This window comes from Spea bombifrons, chromosome 10 (genome assembly GCF_027358695.1).
Source record: "Spea bombifrons isolate aSpeBom1 chromosome 10, aSpeBom1.2.pri, whole genome shotgun sequence".
In the NCBI taxonomy this organism is placed as follows: Eukaryota; Metazoa; Chordata; class Amphibia; order Anura; family Pelobatidae; genus Spea; species Spea bombifrons.
The window spans coordinates 8251486-8266633 of NC_071096.1; positions in this window are offsets into that span (position 1 = coordinate 8251486).

Below are 15148 nucleotides of genomic sequence, written 5' to 3' on the forward strand. Positions count from 1 at the left end.
TGGGCTCCGGCTACCCGGAGCCTTCCCTTGCGGGACATGGCCAGGACTGCCTACTGACGGCAGTGGGAAACAACCCCATTTAAAGGGAAAATGGGTGGGGAGCAGGGGGTGTCAAGACCCAGAGGATTCGGGTCTTGACCCGGAGAACCAGAGAAGTGGTGCTTCACCCCGCAATCTCCAGGTCAAACCCGGAGAGTTCCCAGGTATGGTTGTTTGACCTCAGAAGTTCCCGGGTGAGCCTATTATGGAGTCAAAAAGTATGGACGTGGATCAAGTATCTAAAACATTGGTGCACTAGTCCAGGCCTTGAATGCCACAAATAGGCAACAATCTTTCTCAGCACGGGCATTTCAACAACAAAAAAACCTACTTGCTTTCAAGCAAGGATTCCCATAATCCCGTGTCTGCTTGTAGGCCTTGAGGACTAGACTTGTGCTCTGTTTTTACTTTGAGAAATACAGTATGTTTGGATTTTTAATGAATTGTTGGGTCCTTCATCAATGGAAAAGATTGAATATATATTGTCTGCTTCTACATGAGAATTTAGGAATGTAGACATGAAAACGAAAATAGTTAAAAAATGCCAAATGTTCGCTAATACTCTATCATCAATATCATATATTAATGGCAAAACATGCCAAATAAGAGTTTCATATGACAAAACATTGATAAGACAAGCAAGCAGCTGAATGTAATGCAACGTTCACGTATAATTAACCAACTGCTATCTGTTTTTTTGTTATTTTTTTTTAAAGGTCACTTTACAAGCAGGAGGAAACACTGTTACGTTGGAATAATCTATTTATCTTTAATTTCCTCTCTGTGACAATAAACTGACAACATCTAGGAAACTAATGTGAAGATAACAATCTTAATTCGAAATAAGTGCAAATAGGACAGGGGAGCAGTTTTGTTTACTGCTGTAATAAAGAATATTGGTGTATATTCCAACCTCCCATGAAAGACAAGCATATGATGTCCATTAAAATAACATGAAATGGATCAGAAATCCAGCGCAGACGGGGTTAATGTTGTAAATGATTATTGTAGCTGGAAACGGCTGATTTTTTATGGAATATTTTCATACGCGTACAGAGACCCTTTATCACTCCCATCACTCCTATGTTATATCTTAGCTAGAAATTTCCTTGGCTTCTATGGAAACAACTTAGTGACCCCAAACTTTCGAATGGTAGTGTATATATTTAAAGATTACACTTACAGAGGGTGCAATTAATCGTGTGAAAACTAGACTTGTGCATTCATCTTCAGCCGAACGTGAAAACGAACACGAAGAGTGCGTTTTCGTGTTCGTTCCGAAGACACGAAGAAGAGAAGACAACGGCGGTAAAACGAAGACACACACCACGAAGATCTTTGTGATCGTCTTCATCTACTAATCTCCCTGGTCCCTTCCCCATCTAGCCTACCTTATCTTCGCAGCATCGCAGGAGTTGACGGAAGCGGAAATCCGTAGGTTCGCCGCCAGGGGTTAAAGGGCAGTGCGAGTGAGCCTATTGGTCGCCTACAGGGACCTCCTCTGGCATCAATCAATAGATAATGGGAGCAGAAATCCATAGGTTAAAGGGCCGTGCAAGTGACCAATAGGCTCACTCGCACGGCCCCTTAACCCCTTAAGGTGCAACAAGTTACGGCACCAGGATTGTAAAGGTCTGTACGAGTGACCAATAGAGCAACTTGTCCCTGTTCTATCAGTTAAATGTCCATACAATTGACTTTATTGGTCGTTCGTACGGACTTTTAACTGTTGCAGCAGGGAGACCAGTGGTATCTGCCGGACAAATCACGGCACCAGGAGTTTAAAAGTCTGTACGAGCGACTCTATTGGTCCCCAGCAGGGGGCTCGTCTGCCATCAACCATTGGTTGATGGCAGACGAGTCCCCTGCTGGCGACCAATAGAGTCGCTCACACGGACATTTAAACTCCTGGCGCCAGAGCTGCTGCGGTACGCGTTAACCCCGTATTAACCCCTTATAAAAAAACCCGGAAAAAACGAAGAAAAAACACACACGAAGAATGTATACAAATATTCGCCCGAAGAGAAGACAGGAAAAGGCGAATATTTGCGGAATGCGAAGATTTTTTTTTTTGCCGAAGACGAGCACGAAGACGAACATGAAGAGCTCCCTGGTGCCCAAGTTTAGCGAAAACTACAAAGGAATTTAAAATACTGTTAGTCCAATAAAAAAGGTATTACAAGATTTTGCAACATTCTGCAAGTATTTTGGAAGTTCCAGACTTTATTTTCTAGCTGTTTTTGAAAGTTACATGGGGATTTATATCAGTCGATTCCATCTTGTCTGTTCTCTGCTTCATCCTTAGAAGATGAGTACTCATAAATCTTTGTTGGGTTATCAGATACAACAGTGAAGTCTTTAAAAACGCAACCTTTATCGGGCTGTGCATGAGATAAGAACATGTTTCCAGCATGGTATAACCCTGGCAAAGCCAGCACTGACCTTACCTGAGACCAAATCTAGGAAAGATAACCTTTGTGAAAAATAAAACCATAATAGGAAATCAATGTTAAGATTCATTTAATTAAATTTGCATTAAAATAAAAAAAAATGTTTATGAATTGTGTTTTCTTATCTAAAATAAGACAAAAACATTTCTGTCTTTCAAAGTTGAATTACCTCACGCATTGCGCTGAGCTCATTTGGACAAGAACACAATATATACTCACTTTGATTATTACAATTTTACTTGATTAAAATTGTTGCATTTCAAAAACTCCAGTATAATTGACAAAGTGAAGGAGAAATCATTTTAATTATGGGAAATTTAATTCTAATCAAACATGAATGGCTTGTCACTATCAAATGAAGGGCGAAAAAAAAAATAATCTGCATACAGATTAACGGCTTCACTACACCAAAGGATATTTTGCTTTTTTTGAAAGGGCTAAACGATGGCGTTTTTGACATCATAGCATCTTTGGAAAATGTTCTAAAGACAATGACTCAAAAAGTAATGTTCCCTTCCTCATCACATACATCACATCTCATTAAGATGAGACTGTCAAAGGGCAGAGTTCACATGTATTGGACAATAATAGTATAGATGATGACATTTGAATGAATGAATGAATTTGTTAATCATAGTGAATGAGACAGGATGAAAGCTATAACGCATGAATAATTAAATCCATTTTCAATGTCTCATAATAAAATGTTCTTTGGATTTTTAGGGACACCTCGATAATTTCTGAAACACAAGGCTTACTAATGAGCAAGAGGAACAGGTTTTAGCTCTATTCAGTTCTGGGTGGCCGGAAGAGGAAACATTTAACCCTGTTTATCGAACAAAGGGGCTAATTCTGGCCCTAACAATCTTGCACAAGCAATGTGGCCCCTCACAATCATCTTTTTTGTGTTTTTTTTAATTATATCCTCATACATAGATAAAAAAAATTTGACGGCAGATAAGAACCGTTCAGCCCATCTAGTTCGCTCATTAATTCTGCTGTGAAGACTCAAACCTCAAATGCAACAAAACCATCTCCATCTTCCTGCCAGGGCAGATTTAAATCCCCAGTCTAGCTCTGGGTAAAGTGATCCAAAATATACGTCCATAGTTACATAATAATTTCAATAAAATATTTTCCACATTGGTACCTTAATAAAAATGTCCTAATATTGACAGTATTTTTAACATTTCCTAAAAAATATAAAAAATAGTGAAAACCAACCAAGCACAAGAAAAGAAATGCTGATCTATGATTTTTGAGATGTATCATTGCTTTGTCTTTAAGGTTTTTAAGATTGGAATACATTTTTAAGGAATTCTTGACTCTACCCAGAATATGTATTTAATAGCTTTTTATAAATAATTCCTTTCTGCCAGAAACCTGAAGAGCACCCCAGGGATCATTCTTTATGTATGCATCCTGTATGTGATTTTAAAAGATGAATAATATGTTACTTAAATTGCAGAAATTGTTCAAATTGAAAACTTTTATTGTGTGTAAAATTATTACTGTGTGATCTACATATAAAATGTTATATTTTTTCAGCTTGCGAGTTCTGCAATGTATAATCAAAGACTGTTGGCATACTCAAATATGTTAACAAAACATATTTATATGCATTTTATTTTTTTTACATATTTCAGTAGCTGTTGACATTAAATTTAAAAGTTGATAAGAACCCTTTGCCCCACCTAGTCTGTCCATTTTCCCTGATGTAACGACTGTGTCAGGCTCCATCCTGTAAACCGGGATTACGCAATACTTTTTTACTCTCCTGTTCTCCTGCAACCACTAGTGGCCACCCTTCCCTCTCTGAAGCACCCAGATCTAATTACTGAGAGCAGCTATACCTTGTTACCTGGTGGAGCCCTGCCTTTATATACCTGCTCTGCCTTTCAGTCAGGTCCTTTGCATTGCAGTGTGAGCAGCCTATTGCTGTGGCTCTGTACCTGGTCCGAAATTGTTCCTGACATCCTGCTGTGTGTCCCGCCAGAAGGGCTTCCAAGTCGTGTGTCCTGCCTGAGGGCTTCCAGGCCGTGTGCCAGTCCTTGCTACAGTTCCCCAGTCTTGCTAACATCCAGTCCTGCTTTTTGATCTGTTGTGTGCCTGTCTGTACCCCTTGATGCATCTTGGTAGGTAGGTAGGTACAGACAGACTCTCTAGTAGCCCCTGCAACTGGGCTCCTACCTGACCGGCTTACCTGTGTCCTGACAGACTGATCCTTAATCAGTCATTAAGTTAGGGGCCATTTTGTGTGTCACCCTACCTTGTGTAGTTTGTCCCATCTTCCCTCCCTATTGTTCGTGGGGTTGGTTGGGCAATTAATTTTAATTTTAAGCTTACCAGGCATTTAAAGGTTGAATGCTCTGGGGTTGAGCATTTATGGGAGGTTCCATGCTGGTCATGCTTGGAGCCTCAGGTCTGGGGTTGGGCATCCAGGTATGTCCTCCCCTGTGTTGGTGATACCTAGATAGCCTGGTAAGTGTAGGGGTGTTCGGTTTTTATTTATTCATGTTAATAATTTGTTATTTATTGTGTTTAGTTTTGGGTAGTCATTGCTCTGTTAATGTACCTAGTTTTGGTTTAGGTTGCGTGGCAATGGCTGGGTTAAATAAATAAATCGGTTGTGGTCTTTTCAACACGACTCTTGGTGTGATGTCAAGTGGGTAGTTAAATTGGTTGGGTGGGCCTGGCCCGGTCATCGCGGCTACATCAGTCATACTATCTGTCAGGTCCCATCCAGGCTGCGGAGCTGCATGTCTTTGGTTTCCCTTGTCTTGCTCGTGTTCCCCCTTCACTGTAATCCATTCCTGGATTCCCTTATGCTCTGTACTTCGCTTCTGGTTCCTTGATTCCAGTTCTGTTCTTTGCATCAGCTCTGTTCCCTTTATAAGGTGTGCCCCACCCGTAATGTTTGTCTCTGTCTGCAATCTACAGGTATGTCTTTCTGATATGTGTTTAGTTCTGGTGTTTAGTACTTCAGTAGGCAGGATTTAGTGTTAGGACCCAGCGAATATTGGAGTACTTTGGCGTAGTGGTGGGTTAAGCATACTATGGCCATAAGATGTGACAATCCCCAATTATCATATAGTCCTAGGCTAGTCTTATATTTGTGTAGCCTGTCCCTGTAACCTGTATTCCTCATTCCGCAACCTGCTTCTACTCCTCTAGCTCTGTCCTGCCTTTTCTGTTCTTAGCTCCAGATATCTCTATATCCTGTTATCTGTACTGCATACCTCCCATGGCTGATGGCCGCTGATTGTGTGGTCCTAGTATGCGGCCACACAATCCTGATGGCCCGACACACAGGGAAGTGTGGTTACTCTGCATCTGTTCCTGTGTCGCCGCTCTTGCACGGTGACTCCTGCAATACCATCATCGGGCGCTCTGTATGGACCCAGTATGTGACACTATCTACCACTTTTGACGGGAGGCTGTTTCATTTTTCTACCACCTTCTCAGTAAAATAAAATGTCTTTATTTTAGGATGAGCAATCACATATAACTATAATTGTTAATGGTAATATTATAACATTATAGCTGAATCTAAGATGAGACCAAGGACTGATTAAGGTTTGAGTCTTTACAGCAGGAAACATGGGTAGACTAGATGGGCCGAATGGTTCGTAAAAGCCATAAAATTTTCTGTTTCTGTTTTTCGGTGTTTGGTTTGTGGAGGATACTTTACATAGTTAAATTAAAAACAGCTTACAGTCTCTTACTGTGGTTGTATGATTCCTATGAAAAGTAACCTGCTCTTTATTATTACATTGGTATATAAAATAATTATCTGTATATAAAATTTCCTTAATATACTTAGTATTCTAGCTTGTTCCTGAACTAGAATTTGTATCATTTGTGTATTACGTATAATTAGATGAGCTGAGGAATGCACGCAGTTTATTAATTAATGAGGTTAGGAATTATGTTGCTAAGAAACTCTTCACTCTGGGATTTCAAAGGTTGCTCTATTTAAGTCCCAAAACAACCCTTGTTGAAGTAGTCTAGAACAAGCCTCGTTCGCAGACATTAAATGTGCGTTGGTATTTTATTTGGAGGTAGCAAGCACCAAACCTTGTTTTTTTTCTAATTGGATCTATTTTGTGGGTTTAGTCAATGTCTGGGCTCGGTGACAAGTTACAGAGCGGCATGACTTGGGCACTATATATTAACATACAGTGAAACACATAAATAAGACACAAGAGACTTGAGGTCGTTGGAAAAAGTATAAGGCCACAGCGCTTTATTACTGTGACAAATGCAAGAAAATAATTTAAGAAAAATATGAGATAGGTTATGCATCAAATAACATGTAAAACCATAACCATCCCGCCAAATACCACATGGAGACCGTTGGGTCGGAACACCCTACCCTTCGAAAAGTTCCCCCAGGAACTGAACCCGTGGAGAAATTAAAATGAACATAAATGTTGGTATAACAACCAATTGTAAACATAGCATACCTAACTCTAAACTCAGATTACAGAAAGGTGAATAAACTGGGGAGGGAGGGCAGGGATTCACTGATTTATAACGCTGGTCAATAGTATCTGACCAGTGGCGGGAGAACGGGTCCCCTAAATAGCCACCCAAAACCCCACCCAACAGGTTGAGGAACCCCATAGAATGTCCGTTAAATGACCCCTAAATCCTGGCCAGCATGGTTACTGTTAATCTATACCCAGTCATGCAGTCCTTCCTCTTAATATCCAGGGCTTGTCTGTTAAGAAGTTTTGGGCCATGGAGAAATTATACAAGAAGGTTCTCACTGCAATAAAAATTACCACAATACCTGTTACGATCTGCAGTTACAAAAAATGAATACTTTTGTTTATTGCAAACAAAGCATTGTATGTCTCAGAAAACACATTTTAAAAGCTTACTTTCCTTTTCTGGTTTTCCTGCCTTTACCAAGCTCTTTATTTTCCTCTTTCTTTTTGCCTCTTGCAGTCTTTTTCCCCCGGTTTTTTTCCTTTTGGCAATTTACCCTCTCTATTTTGCACCTCACTTTACATCTTTTCCTCAACTTTTTCTATCTTCTTTGTGTTTCTTTTATCTAGCTTGCCTGTCTTATAGTTTTCATCGCCTTTCTAACTTCTGTTTTGCTCCCCTCAACATACACAGGTCAAGAGTGGCCATCTAGAACATTGTGCAAATGCCTGGACCGGTGGCCTGGACCTCTATAGATAGATAGATAGATAGCTATATCTATTACACATACATTATACATGCAAACACATATGTACACACACATGTACGCACATACATACATATAAACACACAAAAACACATATATATATTTGTATACACACAGGCTAAAATATTGCAGAAAGATAGACAGAAATGCTTGTTTCTCAGCAGATCTCCTCAAGAAGGAGGACCTCTTCCCCATTCCTCCAATCAAAGAAGAGGGTGTGCACGGAGGCTCCACCCTTTTGCGTAAGTCTCCTGGGAGGCCTGGATAATGCATCGGATAGTGTGAAGAAGCAGACCGAGAAAAGAAAACAGAAGTCAGAAGAAGCAAAGAACAAGAAGAGGCAGGCAATAAGTAACCCTGCGGAAAATGAGAGAAATGTGCAAGTGATTGACAGGTTGACAGTGAAGGCAGGGAGACATTGACAGAGGGAGTGAGTAAGTGAGAGTGAGTCAGAGTGTGAAGGAGTGACCAAGATAAATAAATTACCAGTAATTTCTCCTATAAATCTTTAAAAAAAATGAAGCTGTTTTTATTTCTTTACATTATTTTTAACTTTAAATATCGGCGAAGTTCACTTTTTTAAAACTTGCATGATAATATAATGGTGCCATCTGTTGATTTGACATATTCTAAATGTGCAGTCTGCTATTCCACCTACTCACTTTTTGATAGGTTGTTATTCCACCCCACATCAGCAGTTTAAACATGTATCTGTTGTTTAAAATGACAGAAAACCTCTTGTGGATCTCCCTGTGCTCAATTTTATTTGTTAGAAGACTAATTAGAACACTTTTTTGTATAAACTTTTAGATTTGTGTAATATATATGAAAATGGAGTATAGCCATATTACCCTAAGAGAAATGGAATATTTAGTAAATACTTTTTATTGGGCCAACATTGAAAAATCACTTACGCTTCTCTTTCTCCGCAAATCCATCTTCATTTTTTTGTCCTCTCTAAGTGCTTCTGCAAAAGTGCAGAGCCACAGGGAAAGCATTTCCCTCATTCCTCCAATGGGGGAGATAATGTTCCTGGAGGCTGCACCCTTTTGCAAAAGTGCCCCAGGAGGCCTTGTTCATGGAGAAGTGAACAAAGAAAGAAGAGGCCAGAAAAGAAGCAGATCTGTATGGCAAGGACAATGGAGAAGGTAGGGAGACAATGAGAGAGATCATGAGAGGGAGTGAATGAGAGTGTAAGAGAATGTGAATGAGTGTGAGAACGAAAATGTGAATGAGGGTAAGTGACAAGAAATGTTGTTTCTGAATGTAAAAAGCTCTCCAAATTTTGTCTAAAACAAAAAGTCTGTCCAAATCATTTTTGGTTAATTTGCACAAGTCTACTAGTGAGTATTTGAAATGCTAAAATGTATGCTTTAGTGCCTGGCAGGGCCTCAATTGGCTGATGCCATAGACAATCAAGTTTATTTCTTGCACTGTGGAAAATAAAGGACAAGCAATGACTACCATATTTCACATTCTATGATTTGTAAGATTGTGCATAGAACAATAAGTTTTAATCTTATAACATAAATATTGGCTTCTATTGGTTCCACCTCTAGATGTTCATCTTTGGATCTACATTATGGAAATCTGGTTCCTGGTATTTTCAGTCATTGTGTGAAGGGTTTAAAGCATATACCATACATCAGTACTATTTATCTTGTCTAGTGCCATGATTGGTTCCCTTTTGTGATTCAAAATTCTGTAAAACATGGCCAAGGTGAAATAGTGGAGAAGTCATGACCCAAAAGCATGCATTACTCTGACCCCAACAGCAGATGCTGCTCGCTGAACGACACAATCACTTCTTAGATAAAGCTTAAGGTCAATTAGAATTATACAGCCAACCTTCTGCATGTGCTGACAATATGTCCTTTCTGCCCCATTGCAACGCTCGTTCATGTATTGGTTGGTGTTTTCCCACTGCTAATGACTTTGTCACACAGAATATGATGCTTTTGACAAGTGAACTTGTGCCTCGGTGTCTTTGAAGACTTACATTTTAAGATGTCTACCTAGTAGCCAGTTTCATACTTCGGTTGAGATGATATACACAGCTAGTTGAAGCATAATTCAGTATTTTTTTTATTTTCCAGATAACTATAATTGTCTGCTGTTTTGCTGAGCTCACGCTCTTTTCGGTACATCTTCACTCTCATGAAATTACTACGTACCTTTGATTTCTATTTGCAGACAGCTGAGAGTGAATTTGGATGTTTCAGTTTGCCATCCATCTCAACTAGAATTCTATGTTTTGAGACATTTTCTTTCTTTCATCAAACAGAAATAATAAATAATAATAAGTTATGATTTGCATAACTTTATGACAAATTCAATGAAAGGTGAGTTATAATGAATTAGATTTATATGTGACAATAAACAAATACACGAGCGTAGTAATGGATTTAAAGGTATTCTTCACCTTTTACGTGCACTTTCAGGCATATGGAAGCCAAGTGCTAAAGAAGCTCATATTTGCGATTTTTCAATGCAAGTGCATTGTGGGTTTGATCATAATTCTCTCTATACATTTCGTCCCCGTCCCCTAACCCAAATTCTTTGCAGGAGAAGCATTTTGCCGAATGGACCGCGCCACTGGATTAAGCTCTATAAGTGCTCACCCTTACAAGTCCCTTTAAATTTGCAGAAACTTAATGCCGAAGTGTACACGGATAGCACCACACACTTACCCGATCTGCCTGTAGAATGCGACCACCAGCTATATATATTCTGCAAGCTATGGGAACATTCAAAAAGGGCAGTACAGCCATGTATATTAGGCTGTTGGATGTACATATGTCATGTTTTTTTAAAAATGTGCTTGCCTGCTTAAGAAATTGTTAACCTATAGCTTACCCTACCTGACATTTGGGAATGGGCCAAGAACATACAGCAGCCAACCAGTTTATAAACTACATCTTATGACAACATTTTTATTGTGCGTGTCTTGAAGTTTCTGCAAACAGCTCTGGCTCGCAACAGAATAGTTATTTCACTCTCAGTTTGATATTTGTATGATCATGGATTTGTGGAAGGGATTTAAATAGACGATAGGCAAGTGGAAAGCGATGTAGGATCGCTTTTAAAGTGTGTGACGATGTCAATAGTGGATTTCGGTAAGATGGATGTGCTTAACAAGTGTTTAACGCAGGATGGAAGGATGCCAGTCATGAGCAAGAAGCGAAAAAGAATGAGCACCAAGAAAACAGAACTTCAAAAAGATCAGAACAAGGTGCACTTTATTTCTGAAACAACGTTTATCATTTCTAATGTTAAAGGCAACTGTATGAAGCGCAACACGCGGTCTGTCGTTCGTTCCTAAATGTTTGCTATAAAAAGTTGGGGTTTTTTTTAGTAAGCGATTCATGCTTCAATATGTTGCACCACCTGCAATGCTGTTTGGATGAAGTGTTAACTGTGATTCGAATTTAAACATGCTGGGGACTATTGATCGATGAACAATGTAGTCGATGCAGATCTTAAAGTGAGATTTCTTTCCTAATAGCCAAACGTAAAGATCTTAAAGGAAACTATGAAGTGTCTTGCATACTGCTGTTGAGTTTTTATTTATTAGTGTTCACTACGACTGGACACGTAAAGTGTTTAGTGATGAGGGCAGCAAATAGGACAAGTACTTTCTTTTACTCATTATTTATTGTCGGATTGATTGTCTTTGAGGATGTTCCTTGAAGATACAAGTAGAGCATATAGCGTCACTGGAGCAAAAAATGAATTAACACCATAAAACATCATTTACACAATCTCCATATTTCTAATCATTGACTGAGCTTGTTGCTCAGTAGTAACTGTTCTATGCAATCTCTATTGACTTTCGAACAGAAACAGTGCAGTAACGTTATATTTAGTTTAAGTAAATCATAAAAGATATCAAGCGCCCCTTGGGGTAAAACTCTTTACATGCATCAGCTGGCATCTCCAGGAAGCAGATGTCCAAAATCCAACCAAATGGTCCAGTACTTTTGTCACGCTAACAATATGGCCTTGGGGTAAAAATAGAGGGATGACACCACCCCAATATGCAATATTCTGCAGACAAATGGTTTTCACATACAATCAATTTTTAATGTGAGATTTTTATCCATAAAGAAATATTTAACTTAAAAGGTCTATAGACACTGCTGGCAGGGGCGTAACTAGAAACCTCAGGGCCCCGGTGCGAGAATCTGTTAAGGGCCCCCCCAACCCCCAACCCATCTATCTCTTTCTCACGATCTACCCTCTCCCTCCCTCCCCCCCTTCTCACGATCTACCCTCTCCCTCCCTACCCCCCTTCTCACGATCTACCCACTCCCTCCGTACCCCCCCTTCTCACGATCTACCCACTCCCTCCGTACCCCCCCTTCTCACGATCTACCCCCCCTACCCCCCCTTCTCACGATCTACCCCCCCTCCCTACCCCCCTTCTCACGATCTACCCCCCTCCCGATCTACCCACTCCTCCCATCTACCCACTCCTCCCGATCTACCCACTCCCTCCCTACCCCCCTTCTCACGATCTACCCACTCCCTCCCTACCCCCCCTTCTCACGATCTACCCACTTTGTAGGCCACTTACCGTCGCCGCCGCTGCTGCTGCTCCCGCAGCCTGCCTCAGCGCTGCCCAGAGTGCTGTGTTGGGAGCGTGAGGCGTTTATCTCGGGTGCTGGCGCTCAGCGTGAAGCGCTGGCACTCGAGACAAACACCTCACGCTCCCAACACTGCACTCTGGGCAACGCTGAGGTAGGTGGCGGTGGCTGCGGCTGCGGCAGCGGCGACGGCGGCAGCAGCAGCGGCGGGGAGCGGAGGCATCCTGTATTTCTGTCTGTCAGGGGGGCCCAAGAGTTGCCGAGCGGTCGTTTTCAGCAACCGCTCGGCACCCCTTGGGCCCCCCTGACTGGCAGAACTCCAGGGCCCGGTCGCAGTCGCGACCCCTGCGACCCCGGTAGTTCCGCCACTGACTGCTGGGTTGATTCCCGTTTTTATAAAGATGGCGTTTTCAGTTGAAGGTCATTACTGTTATTGAACCAACATACAAAGAAAATAAGATGAGGAGCGACATCAGGACCCCAGAAGTCTCTTCTTTAGATGAAAATCAGCTTCTTCCATTTCAATTAAACCTAATAGGTCAAAAGAAAGTACAAAAAATATTTTAAAAAGGCATACAAGTTCTACATTTCTTCTGTGGTTATCCTTAATTAACAATGTTTTAAATTGTAGTCTATACACAGTGCTACTATTTTATATTTAAACTGAGAATTTTACTTTTTCTGCTTTGAAAGAGAGAAAACTGCAGCTCTATGGACAAAAATTGTTTAGGTATAAATTAAGGGTCATCACACATGCTAATGCCTAAATAGAATTAGAAACCTGTAGTTAAATATAAATACAAAGATAAAAAAATATCAGTATCAATGAAACTAGCCACCAAATAGGTATAAAGCCATTATAATGTAATACTTCCCAAATGCACAGCAGCGGCTTAAAACAAGCACTCTCTAATGCGAAAAAGGAAAATGGGGAGCTTATGCAAAAAAGAAAAGAAAGAAAGAAAGAACTGGTTGTATTGTTTGACATTCTATACTTTTTTTTTTTATTTTTTACATAAGTTCCCCATTTTCCTTTATTGTGGCTAAATATAAATGAACAGCCAGATAATCTTAAGGGCAGCAAGAAGACTCCAAACCTGTCTTTCAAAAACTAAATAATTCTTCTACAATTATTAAGTACTTAATGTGAAATCCCCATTGTGGAAAAACTATGTGGATTTAGGTTGAATGTTAGTACTGTTAAGATGCTTAATCCTCTCCTCACAGAAAGGGATTTATCCACAATATTTGGTCGTCCTTTTCAAGCTATGGAAATGTCAAGAAACTGATATGTGCTGAGAGCCCCTTTAATACCGGTTATGAAGTATGTGGTGCTAAAAAACAAAAAAACATGGAAAGGATTCATTATGCATTTCCCCATGCCACGTATACCAATTAACTAGCAGCTGACTTTATTAAGAGATTTACAGTGCAGAAGGTAAGCAGGTTTCAGAGAAGCAAAAGTGTCAGCAGGCTGTGATCCTGTATGATGAAAAGGCGGAAATTAAAACTGCAATGAAAATGAGGGACGATACGGTAAAGTTTACAAAACCTCCAACATGCTGAACTATAGGAAGGACATGCAATCAGGCTACTCAGAATGAATAACAGTTAGAAACCAATAGGTCTGGAGAACTCAGGCAGTCAGGAAATAACAGCCATTTATTTAGGCTCATGGGGCACACATTAGAACATCAAAACTGTATATACATACATAGATACATGGTAGACACATGAAACTTGGGTTGAAAAGGCCACAGCCAATTTTATGTATTAACCAAGTCAATGCCACGCATCCTTAGGCCCGACAGCTTGTTGCGTTAACAGGACAAAGTGTTACGTTCTGCCCAGGCTGCGGAGCTGCATATCTGTCCTGCTGTAGTTTCTCTGCTTTGCTTTGATCCATTCCTGGATTTCCTTTTGCTTTGTTCTATTTTCCATTCCTTGCTTCTGCTCCGGCTCTTTGCTTCAGCTCTGCTTCCTTTATTAGGTGTGCCCCACCTGTGTTCTGTTTGTCTCAGTCTGCAGTCTAAGGTATGTCTCTGTGCTGTGTTTGGTTTACATGTGTGGTTTGTTTTGTATCTTGTCTGCAGGGATTAGCGTTAGGACCCACCGTCATTGGAGTACTTTGGCGTAGTGGTGGGCTAAGCATACTATGGCCATATCATGTGACGAAATCTCCAATAGTTATCTTGTAGTCCTAGGCTAGTTTCTGTATTCATGTTTGTCTGTCTTTTATGTACCTTTGCCCTTCTTCCTTGAATCATCTGAGGATTCCGGTTCCTCTCTCCTCTCCCCATGTCCCAGTTAAGATTTCCTATCCTTGCTTATAGGAAGAAGCGTCCGAGGGTTCCGGCTCCTCACTCCTTCCCCTGTGTTCCTTGCCTTCTTCCCTGTCCTTTGTTGTGCCCTGTACCATGTATGTCTTGTCAGGTTATGTTTATTCCTTGTCTTGTGCCTGTTTATACTTTACGCTATTCATGTCATGTTTCTAGCCACTTCTCATGTATATCCTATATCATGTTTCTTGCCTGGTCTCCCTTTCCCTTGCTGTGTTATGTGTCTGCTACATTAACCCTTTGCCTAGCTTTCATTCTCCCAGCCTGCAGCATCCTGCTCGTGATCCGTGTGCTATGCTTCATGCCTGCTCCAGGGTGCCTGCAGGATTCGTTTTGTTCTGGACTCCATCTGCTGCCATATCAGGGCGCTGGTGTTTGGCTGCACTTCCTAGGTGCTCATCGCCTGGGTGAGTGTGGTCACCCTGCACCAGGCCCTGCCCCAGACTCCACTGCTGCATCGTGACTCCTGCAAACAACCATCGGGCGCGCTGGGTCCTTCCAGTCACCAGCTTGGACCCAGTCCGTGACACATGG